Source organism: Hordeum vulgare, chromosome 5H, assembly GCF_904849725.1.
Source record: "Hordeum vulgare subsp. vulgare chromosome 5H, MorexV3_pseudomolecules_assembly, whole genome shotgun sequence".
NCBI lineage: Eukaryota > Viridiplantae > Streptophyta > Magnoliopsida > Poales > Poaceae > Hordeum > Hordeum vulgare.
In genome coordinates, this window is record NC_058522.1 from 521,427,929 (window position 1) to 521,440,729 (window position 12,801).

The window sequence follows — 12,801 nt, forward strand, 5'->3', positions numbered from 1 at the left end:
GAAAACCCCATCTTTTTACCCTTGATGGCAACAACACGATTCGTGCCTTGCTACCCCTTCTGTCACTGGGTGAGGTCACGCACGGTATGAACCCAAAACCAAGCACTTCTCCCATTGAAAGAATCATAGATCTAGTTGGCCAGACAAATCCCACAACTCGAAGAGAATTACAAGGATATGAAATCATGCATAAGAGAGATCAGAAGAAACTCAAATAAGATTCTTAGATAATCTGATCATAAATCCACAATTCATCGGATCTCGACAAACACACCGCAAAATAAGATTACATCGGATAGATCTCCATGAAGATCATGGAGAACTTTGTATTGAAGATCCAAGAGAGAGAAGAAGCCATCTAGTTACTAGCTATGGACCCGTAGGTCTATGGTGAACTACTCACGCATCATCGGAGAGGTCATGGTGTTGATGGAGAAGCCCTCCGTGTATGAATCCCCCCTCCGGCAGGGCACCAGGACGTGCCCCAGATGGGATCTTGCAGAGACAGAAGCTTGCGGCGGCGAAAAAGCGATTCCGATGATCTCCTGATTTTTTCTGGAATTTATGGGAATATATAGGCAAAATACCTAGGTCATGGGACGTCGAGGGGGCCCACAAGCCTGGATGGCGTGGCCCCCTGGCCGCGGGGTGGGGGCTTGTGGGGCCCCTGGGGCTCCCCTGCCTTGGCTCCCAAGTTCCCCGATTTTCTTCCGTTCCAAAAAAAATCTTTTCGGGGATTTTCTTCCGTTTGGACTCCGATTCAAAATCTCCTCTGAAAGGGGTCAAAAACATGGAAAAAACAGGAACTGACACGTGGCACTTAGTTAATAAGTTAGTCCCAAAAAATATATAAAAGGCATACAAAACATCCAAAGTTTGACAAGATAATAGCATGAAACCATCAAAAATTATAGATACGTTGGAGACGTATCAAGCATCCCAGAGCTTAACTCCTGCTCGTCCTCGAGTAGGGAAGTGAAAAAGAATGAATTTTTGATGTGGAATGCTACCTAGCATAGTTGTCCTTTGCAACTTCTTTGACGTGACATGAATGTTCAGATCCGTAAGATTCAAAACAATAGTTTGATATTGACATGAAAACAGTAATACTTCAAGCAAACTAGCAAAGTAATCATGAACTTTTAAAATATCAAGGCCAAAGAAAGTTATCCCTACAAAATCATATAGTATGGCTATGCTCCATCATCCTCACACAACAAATGTAAATCATGCACAACCCCGGAATTGTCCAAGTAATTGTTTTCGCACTCTTACTTTCTCAAACTTTTTATAACTATCACGCAATACATGAGCGCGAGCCATGGATATAGCACTATAGGTGGAATAGAGTGTGGTGGTGGTTGTGAGACAAAAAGGAGGAGATGGTCACATTGACTCGACGTATCAATAGGCTATGGAGATGCCCATTAATAGATATCAATGTGAATGAGTAGGAATTGCCATACAAGAGATGCACTAGAGCTATAAGTATGTGAAAGCTCAAGAGGAAAACTAGTGGGTGTGCATCCAACTTGCTTGCTCACGAAGACCTAGGGCAATTTTGAGGAAGCCCATCATTGGAATATACAAGCCAAGTTATATAATAAAGATTCCCACTAGCATATGGTAGTGACAAAGCAAGAAGCTCTCAATCATGAAGAACATGGTGCTAACATGAAGCACAAGTGTGGAAAAAGATAGTAGCATTGTCCCTTCTCTCTTTTTCTCTCTTTTTTTCATTTGGGATCTTAGGCCTCTTTTTTTCTCTTTTTTTTTGTTTTTGGGCTCTTTGGCCCTTTTTTCTCACATGGGACAATGCTCTAATAATGATGATCATCACACTTTTATTTACTCACAGCTCAAAGATCACAATAATGATGACTCCATAGGAAATGCCTCCGGCAGTGTACCGGGATGTGCAACAATCTAGCATGGCGTATGACGTTGAAACATCTCGCTAGCTATCTTATGATCATGCAATGGCAATATGAGAGTGACGACACAAGTCATGAGACAGAACGGTGGGAGTTGCATGGCAATATATCTCGGAATGGCTATGAAAATGCCATAGTAGGTAGGTATGGTGGCTGTTTTGAGGAAGGAATTTGGTGGGTTTGTGCACCGGCGAGAATTGCGCGGCACTAGAGAGGCTAGCAATGGTGGAAGGTGAAAGTGCATCTATACCATGGGCTCACATTAGTCATGAAGAACTCACATACTTATTGCGAAAGTTTTTGTTAGTAATCGAAACAAAGTGCTAAACGCATACTCCGAGGGGAAGGGTTGGTAGGTGTAAACCATCGCGCGATCCCGACCTCAACACAAAGGATGACAATCAATATATCAATCATGCTCCGACTTCCTAACATAGCGGTTCATCATACGTGCATGCTACGGGAATCACTAACTTCAACACAAATATTTATAGATTCACAACACCCTACTAACATAACTCTCAATATTACCGAATCCACGTCTCAAAACTAATTGAGAGGAATCGAAACTTCTCTTTCTACTCAATGCACATGAAGATGGAGGTTTTTGCATCCTCTATGGGTACCTAGCACATTTGGGACTACTTTCATAGCATAATCCAACTACCAAGTCACGCACCGCCGTGCTCTAAAGATATAAGTGAATCACAAGAGCAAAAGTATCTAGCTCAAAAGATATAAGTGAAGCACTAGAGCAAAAGTATCTAGCTCAAAAGATATAAGTGAAGCAATATGAGCATTCTAGCAAAATCACAATGAGTGCATATCTCTCTCTCTCAAAAAGGTGTGCAGCAAGGATGATTGTGACACAACAAAAAGAAAAGACTCCTGAGATACAATACGCTCCAAGCAAAACACATATCATGTGGTGAATAAAAATATAGCTCCAAGTAATGTTACCGATGGATTGAAGACGAAAGAGGGGATGCCTTCCCGGGGCATCCCCAAGCTTAGACTTTTTGGTGTCCTTGAATTCGGCTTGGGATGCCTTGGGCATCCCCAAGCTTGAGATCTTTCCACTCCTTATCTCTTTGTCCATGAGAACATCACCCAAAACTTGAAAACTTCACAACACAAAACTTAAACAGAAACTTGTGATAACATTAGTACAAGAAAACAAACTACCACTTCTTTTGGTAGTGTAGCAAACTTGAATTCTATCTATATTGATGATGGGCTACTGTATTCTCACTTTTCCATGGCTAGTACCCCCCCGATACTAACCATAGTTTCATCAAAACAAGCAACCAACTCAACAAAAACAGAATCTGTCAAAAACAGACCAGTCTGTAGCAATCTGTATACTTCATATACTTCTGGTACCACAAAAAATCTGAAAAATTACGACAGCCTGGGGAAAAAGCATATCAATTAGAAGAAAAAAGAATCAACTCAAAATATCTTTCTGAATAAAAATAAAAAATCATCTCGTGAGCGAAAAGTTTCTGTCTTTTTTCCAGCAGGATCAAACAACCATCACCAAGACTAGTCATAAAGGTTTTGCTTGGCTCAAACACAAAAAGAAACACAAAAAATACAATCACAACAGAATTATGAAAGTGTGGACGCAACAAAACAGAAGGAAAAATATAAATTCATTGGGTTGCCTCCCAACAAGCGCTATTGTTTAACGCCCTTAGCTAGGCATAGAAGCGATAGAATCACGTATCGTCGTCTTTGGTGCTCAAACCATAAGTGGCGTGATCACTTATCATCTTGAGGTTTTCATCTTTCTTGCTGGATGATTCACCACTACTTTTAGAAACAAAGACAGACTTGGTGATTTTATTGTGGGCAAAATTTGGAGTATTCTGCACAGCGGCAAAAGCGGAACCCAAGTTGGTTATAACATCCTCTAGTTTGCCAATCCTAGCGGAATCATGACCTAGATTTTTGTTAACTGTGGGTTCCTTCTCCTTTAAATTTTTCAAAACCATTCCCACCTTGGATCCGCACTGAGTGATTTGATTGTGGATCTTTTTTATCCAAATTCTCAATGAGTTCAATCGTAGCGACTTTATTTTCAATAACGTCCAGCCTACGCATCACATGTTCGAGAGTTAAGATAGTTCCATTAACCATGAGTGGGGGTGAGTCTACCAAATTTATCACAGCTCCATAAGAATCAATGGTATGGATACCCAAGAAATTTCCACCTATGATGGTGTCAAGAATATACCTATTCCAAGGAGAAACACCCACATAAAAACTATGAAGCAAGACGGTAGTGGATTGCTTATGAGTGGATCTACTTTGAGCGTTGCAAATCCTATACCAAGCATCCTTTAAGTTTTCTTCCTCAATTTGTTTGAAATTAAGGACTTCGCTCTCGGGAGTATCGTTTGAAGTGGTGGATATAGCCATCAGGATAGACTATCCCACACAGACGAGCAGAAAGCAAGCGAGAGAAAAGGGCGAACGAAAAGGCAAACGAAAAAGGCAAATTGGTGAAGTGGGGGAGAGGAAAACGAGAGGCAACTGGCAAACAAAGTATATGCAAGAGATGAGTTTGCGAAACCTACTTGGATGAGTTCTTGACTTGATCTTCCTCCCCGACAACGGTGCCAGAAATTCTTCTGCTATCCCACAGACAACATCGCCAGAAGTTGACACGTTGACAGAGGCTGGGCTTGCGTTGGTTCTTCCCTTGAAGAGAAAAGGGTGATGCAGCACAGGAGCAGTAAGTATTTCCCTCGGTTTGAGAACCAAGGTATCAATCCAGAAGGAGGGTCTCGTCAAGTCCAGAGTACCTGCGCAAACACAAACAAGCTTGCACCCAACTCTTCAAAGGGGTTGTCAATCCCTTCAAGATTGTTTGCAAAGTGAGATCTGAAGGCGGAAAGTGCAACGACGTAAAAAGTGTAAGGCTGAAAATATGGTGTGGAGTAGACCCTGGGGGCCATAGTGTTCACTAGAGGCTTCTCTCAAAATAGCAAGTATCACGGTGGGTGAACAAATTACTCTCGAGCAATTGATAGATCCGCGCAAAGTCATGACGATATCTAAGGCAATGATCATGCATATAGGCATCACGTCTGAGACAAGTAGATCGATACTTTCTGCATCTACTACTATTACTCCACACATCGACCGCTATCCAGCATGCATCTAGTGTATTGAGTTCATGACGAACAGAGTAACGCTTTAAGCAAGATGACATGATGTAGAGGGATAATCTCAAACCAATGATGAAACCCCCATCTTTTTACCCTTGATGGCAACAACACAATGCGTGCCTCGCTACCCCTTCTGTCACTGGGTGAGGTCACCGCACGGTATGAACCCAAAACCAAGCACTTCTCCCATTGCAAGAATCATAGATCTAGTTGGCCAGACAAAACCCACAACTCGAAGATAATTACAAGGATATGAAATCATGCATAAGAGAGATCAGAAGAAACTCAAATAAGATTCATAGATAATCTGATCATAAATCCACAATTCATCAGATCTCAACAAAAACACCACAAAAGAAGATTACATCGGATAGATCTCCATGAAGATCATGGAGAACTTTGTATTGAAGATCCAAGATAGAGAAGAAGCCATCTAGTTACTAGCTATGGACTCGTAGGTCTATGGTGAACTACTCACGCATCATCGGAGAGGTCATGGTGTTGATGGAGAAGCCCTCCATGTCCGAATCCCCCTCCGGCAGGGCACCAGGACGTGCCCCAGATGGGATCTTACGGAGACAGAAGCTTGCGGCGGCGGAAAAGCGATTGCGACGATCTCCTGATTTTTTCTGGAATTTATGGGAATATATAGGCGAAAGACCTAGGTCAGGGGACGTCCAGGGGCCCACAACCCTGGATGGCACGGCCCCCTAGCCGCGGGGTGGGGGCTTGTGGGGTCAAAATCTTTTCGGGGATTTTCTTCCGTTTGGATTCCGTTTCAAAATCTCCTCTGAAAGGGGTCAAAAACATGGAAAAAACAGGAACTGGCACGTGGCACTGAGTTAATAAGTTTGTCCCAAAAAATATATAAAAGGCATACAAAACATCCAAATTTGACAAGATAATAGCATGAACCCATCAAAAATTATAGATACGTTGGAGACGTATCACATCCTTGAAGAGAGTAGGCCAATAAAAATTGGATTGCAATACCTTGTGTGCAGTTCTATCTCCCGCATGGTGTCCTCCGTAAGCCTCGAAGTGACACTTCTGTAGGATCCGTCCCTGTTCATGCTCAGGTACACAACGTCTAATAACACCATCTACTCCTTTATAAAGGTGAGGTTCATCCCAAAAGTAATGTCTCAAATCATAAAAGAACTTTTTCTTTTGTTGGTATGTGAAACTAGGTGGTATATATTTAGCAACAATATAATTAGCATAATCAACATACCATGGTGTACTGCGTGAAGCATTGATGACATTCAATTGTTCATCAGGAAAGCTATCATCAATAGTTTGTGGGTCATCAAGAACATTCTCTAACCTAGACAAGTTATCTGCTACGGGGTTCTCAGCACCCTTCATATCAACAATATGCAAATCAAATTCTTGTAGCAAGAGAACCCATCTAATAAGTCTAGGTTTAGCATCTTTCTTTTCCATGAGATATTTAATAGCAGCATGATCGGTGTGAATAGTAACTTTGGAATCAACAATATAAGATCTGAACTTATCACATGCAAACACAACTGCTAAAAATTCTTTTTCAGTAGTAGCATAGTTTCTTTGGGCACTGTCTAGAGTTTTACTAGCATAATGAATAACATTTAATTTCTTATCAACTCTTTGTCCTAGAACAGCACCAACAACATAATCACTAGCATCACACATAATTTCAAAAGGTAGGTTCCAATCAGGTGGTTGAACAATAGGTGCAGTTATCAAGGCCTTCTTAAGTATTTCAAATGCTTCTTCACAATCATCATAAAAAACAAATGGAATATCTTTTTGCAAGAGATTGATGAGAGGCCTAGAAATATTTAATAAACCTTCTATAGTAACCAGCATGACCAAGGAAACTTCTTATACCTTTAATGTCTGTAGGGCATGGCATTTTCTCGATCGCATCAACTTTAGCCTTATCGACTTCAATACCTCTTTCAGAAATTTTATGTCCCGAGACAATGCCTGCATTAACCATAAAGTGGCACTTCTCCCAATTCAAGACAAGGTTAGTATCTTTACATCTCTACAAAACTCGATCAAGGTTGCTCAAGCAATCATCAAAAGAAGATCCATAAATGGAGAAATCATCCATGAAAACCTCAACAATATTTTCACAAAAGTCAGAGAATATAGCCATCATACATCTTTGAAAGGTAGCAGGTGCATTACATAAACCAAAAGGTGTACGTCTATAAGCAAAGGTACCGAAAGGGCAAGTAAAAGTGGTTTTCTCCTGATCAGATTGTGCAACAGGTATTTGGGAGAAACCAGAATAACCATCTAGAAAGCAAAAGTGTGTATGTTTAGACAATCTTTCTAGCATTTGATCAATAAAAGGTAAAGGGTAATGATCTTTATTAGTAGCTTTATTTAATTTCCTAAAATCAATTACCATCCTATAGCCAGTAACAATTCTTTGTGGGATCAATTCATGTTTATCATTAGGGACAACGGTAATACCTCCCTTCTTAGGGACACAATGCACCGGAGTTACCCAATCACTATGAGCAACAAGATAAATAATACCTACTTCAAGGAGCTTTAGTATTTCTTTTCTTACCACCTCTTTCGTCTTAGGATTTAATCTTCGTTGGTGATCGGCAACTGGTTTGGAACCAGGATCAGTTTTAATTTTATGCTGGCATAGAGTGGGACTAATGCCCTTAAGATCATCAAGAGTATATCCAATAGCAGCACGGTGCTTCCTCAGGGTTTTCAATAATTTCTTTTCTTCATGCTTTGAAAGGTTAGCACTAATAATAACAGGATATATCTCTTTTTCATCAAGATGAGCATACTTAAGAGTATCAGGTAATTGCTTGAGCTCAAACACAGGATCACCCTTTGGTGGAGGTGGATCTCCAAGTAATTCAACAGGAAAATTATTCTTAAGGATAGGACGTTGTTCAAAGATAACTCTATCGATCTCATTCCTTTCATCCATATGCATATCATTTTCATGTTCAAGCAAGTATTGCTCTAAAGGATCAGTAGGCGGCACAACAATAGAAGCAAGAGAAATAATTTCATCCTTACTAGACAATTCTTTTTCATGAGGTTGTCTACCAAACTTAGAAAAATTAAATTCATGTGACACACCTCCAAAGCCAACATTAACACTTTGTTTCTCACAATCAATTTGAGCATTAACAGTATTGAGGAAAGGTCTACCAAATATGATGGGACAAAAGCTATCTTGTGTGGTAGCAAGAACGAGAAAATCAGTAGGATACTTAGTTTTACCACACACGACTTCAACATATCTAACAATTCCCACAAGGCAGATAGTATCTCTATTAGCAAGTTTAATAGTAACATCAATAAATTCCATCTCGACAGGTGCAATCGCATCTTTAGTTTCATTATATAAAGATTGAGGTATTGCACTAACACTAGCACCGATCTCACATAAACCATGACAACAATGATCTCCTATCTTAACAGAAACAACAGGCATGCCAACAACATGTTTATGTTTGTCTCTAGCATGAGGTTTAGCAATTCTAGCAGCAGATTCACATAATTGAATAACATGCCCATCAACATTATCGGCCAAGAGATCTTTAATAATAGCAATACTAGGTTCAACTCTAATTTGCTCAGGGGGTGTAGGTGTTCTAATGTAGCCCTTACGTATCACAGTTGAAGCTTTAGCATGATCCTTTATTCTAACAGGGAAAGGTGGTTTCTCAATGTAAGCACTAGGAACAATAGAATCATTATAAGCAATAACTTTCTCTTCAACTGGATTGGGTTTTACTACATTAACTTTTATGGGAGGATGATATTTAAACCACTTCTCCTTAGGGAGATTAATATGAGCAGCAAATGATTCACATAAAGAAGCTACTATCTCAGAGTCAAGTCCATGTTTAGCGCTAAAATCACGAAAAGTATTTGTTTCAGCGAAGGATTTAACACAATCGAACTTAAGATTCATACCTGACTCCTTACCTTCATCAAACTCCCAATCTTCAGAGTTGCATTTAATTCTTTCCAATAAATCCCATTTGAAATCAATATCTCTCTTCATAAAAGAACCGATACAAGAAGTGTCAAGCATGGTGCGATTGTCATGAGAAAGCCGAGCATAAAAGTTCATAATAATAATTTCTCTAGGGAGCTCATGGTTGGGGCATGAATATAACATTGACTTAAGCCTCCCCGAAGTTTGAGCGATACTTTCTCTATCATGAGGCCAAAAATTATAGATATAATTCTGATCACGATGTACCAAATGCATAGGATAAAACTTTTGATGAAATTCCAATTTCAATCGGTTGTAGTTCCATGATCCAGTATCATCACATAGCCTATACCATGTCAATGCTTTATCCCTAAAAGATAAGGGAAACACCTTCTTCTTGACCTCATCCTCGGGAAAACCTGCAAGCTTAAATAAACCAAAAACTTCATCTACATAGATTAGATGCAAGTCGGGATGTGATGTTCCATCTCCTGTAAAAGGATTAGCCAACAGATTCTCTAGCATACCCGAAGGAATTTCATAATAAATATTTTCAGTACGTGCAGTAGGTTGAGGAGCAACTCTCTGTGCTTCCAGTCAAGGTGAAGATACCCCGAACAAGCCCCTCAAAGGATTAGTTTCCATAGTGACAAGTGACAAAAAAACTCAGCACACTATATAAATGTTTCCTTACCAAATTCCACTCACCAAAGGCGCTTCATTCCCCGGCAGTGGCGCCAAAAAAGAGTCTTGATGACCCCCAAGTATAGGGGATCTATCGTAGTCCTTTTGATAAGTAAGAGTGTCGAACCCAATGAGGAGCAGAAGGAAATGACAAGTGGTTTTCAGCAAGGTATTCTCTGCAAGCACTAAAATTATTGGTAACAGATAGTTGCGAGATAAGATAATTCGTAACGGGTAACAAGTAACAATAGTAACAAGGGTGCAGCAAGATGGCCCAATCCCTTTTGTAGCAAGGGACAAGCCTGGACGAACTCTTATATAAGGTAAAGCGCTCCCGAGGACACATGGGAATTTCTGTCAAGCTAGTTTTCATCATGTTCATATGATTCGCGTTCGCTACCTTGATAGTTTGATATGTGGGTGGACGGTGCTTGGGTGTTGTCCTTACTTGGACAAACATATCACTTCTGATTAACCCCTCTCGCAAGCATCCGCAACTACGAAAGAAGAATTAAGACAAAGTCTAACCATATCATTAAACTGGTGGATCCAAATCAGCCCCTTGCGAGGCAACGCATAAACTAGTGTTTAAGCTTCTGTCACTCTAGCAACCCATCATCTACTTATTACTTCCCAATGCCTTCCTCTAGGACCAAATAATGGTGAAGTGTCATGTAGTCGACGTTCACATAACACCACTACAGGAAAGACAACATACAACGCATCAAAATATCGAACGAATACCAAATTCACATGACTACTTATAGCAAGACTTATCCCATGTCCTTAGGAACAAACGTAACTACTCACAAAGCATAATTATGTTCATGATCAGAGAGGTATTAAATAGCATTAAGGATATGAACATTTGATCTTCCACCAAGTAATCCAACTAGCATCAACTACAAGGAGTAATTAACACTACTGGCAACCTTACAAGTACCAATCGGAGTCGCGAGACGGAGATTGGGTACAAGAGATGAACTAGGGTTTGGAGATGAGATGGTTCTTATGAAGATGTTTACGGAGATGAGTCCCCTCCGATGGGAGGAGTGTTGGTGATGACGATGGCGATGATTTCCCCCTCCGGGAGGGAAGTTTCCCCGGCAGGACGGCCCTGCCGGAGCTCTAGATTGGTTCTGCTCAAGTTCCGCCTCGTGGCGGCGGCGTTTCTTCCCGAAAGCTCTCTCTTGATTTTTTCTGGGACGAAACCCTCCTTATAGCAGAAGATGGGAGCCGGAGGGGTAACAGGGGGCCCACGAGCCCCCCAGGCGCGCCCAGGGGGGTGGGGCGCACCTGGCAGGCTCGTGACCTCCTGGTGGCTCCCCTCCAGTATTACTTCCGCCGAGTATTTTTGATATATTCCAAAATAATTCCTCGCTGATTTTCACGGCTTTTGGAGTTGTGCAGAATAGGTATCTCAAACTCGCTCCTTTTCCAGCCCAGAATTCCAGCTGTCGGCATTCTCCCTCTTCATGTAAACCTTATAAAATAAGAGAGAAAAGGCATAACTATTGTACCATAATGTGTAATAACAGCCCATAATGCGATAAATATCAATATAAAAGCATGATGCAAAATGGACGTATCACTTGGGGAGGAATTTCATCACCTACATCACAAATACCACTTTGCTCCACTTGGGATCCATTATTATCATCAAACTCCATGTTACACGTCCCCTCAATGAGTCCAGAGGACTTGTTGAGGACATGGTAGGCACGAGAGTTTGAAGCATAACCAACAAAATATGCCCTCTTGAGCTCTAGGTTCAAATTTGGACAAACGAGCGCCTTTCTTAAGAATGAAACACTTACAGCCAAACACCCGGAAGTACTTGAGGTTGGGCTTGTTGCCGGTAAGGATTTCATATGGAGTCTTGTGCAAACCTTTGCGAAGGTAGAGTCGATTGGATGCATGACATGCGGTGTTGATGTCTTCAGTCCAAAAGTTATACGGAGATTTAAACTCCACCATCATGGTTCTTGCCGCATCCACCAACGTCCAGTTCTTCCTTTCCGCCACATCATTTTTTTGAGGAGTGTAAGGAGCAGAGTATTGATGCTTGATTCCTTCATCACTTAGAAATTCATTTAGGGTGTAGTTCTTGAACTCGGTGCCATTATCACTTCTGATCATCAATATCTTTGCATTGTGTTGGCGTTAATCTTCATTAGCAAAGTCGATGATGGTTTGTTGAGTCTCACTCTTTCTCTTGAAAAAGTATACCCAGGTATATCTTGAGAAATCATCCACTATCACCAGGCAATACTTTCTTCCCCCAAGGCTATCATAGGATGGAGGACCGAACAGATCCATGTGGAGGAGCTCCAAGGTCCTTTTTGATTAGATGATAGCCGTGGGGCGGTGAGCTATCTCATGAATCTTTCCTTCAATACATGCACTACAAGCCTGATCTCTGGCAAAGCTCACATTTGTTAGTCCGAGAACATGATTCCCTTTGAGGAGACTTTGCAAAGATCTCATATTGACATGGGCTAGTCAACGATGCCAAAGCCATCCCACATCAACTTTAGCCACTAGCCAAGTCGCAGTCCGTGTGGGTTGCTCCAAAAATTCAACCACATAGAGACCATTCTCGACATGCCCAACAAAGGCTACTTTAAGAGTCTTGCTCCACAAAAGGGCCACTGAGTCAATACCAAAGAAATTACTAAAGCCCATAGGTGCAAGTTGATGAACGGTAAGTAAACTGTATGCAAGGGTCTCAACAAGCATAACCTTTTTAATGGTAAGTTCTGGAGAAATTACCACCTTGCCGAGACCCAATACCTTTGAAATCGCGTCATCACCAAAGGAGACTTGGGTGGAAATGGATGGGTCGGGATGAACGTCCACCACCAAGTCCTTGCTCCCAGTCATAAGATTTATTGCTCCACTATCAAGCAACCATGACACCCCGCGGAAGCAAACTCCTGCATAAGATCAATGCTTGGATTTAGGTACCCATTCTTTAATGGGTCCTATGTTAGTGAAAAGTGTCTTAGGAACCCAAATAGACCATGCAATG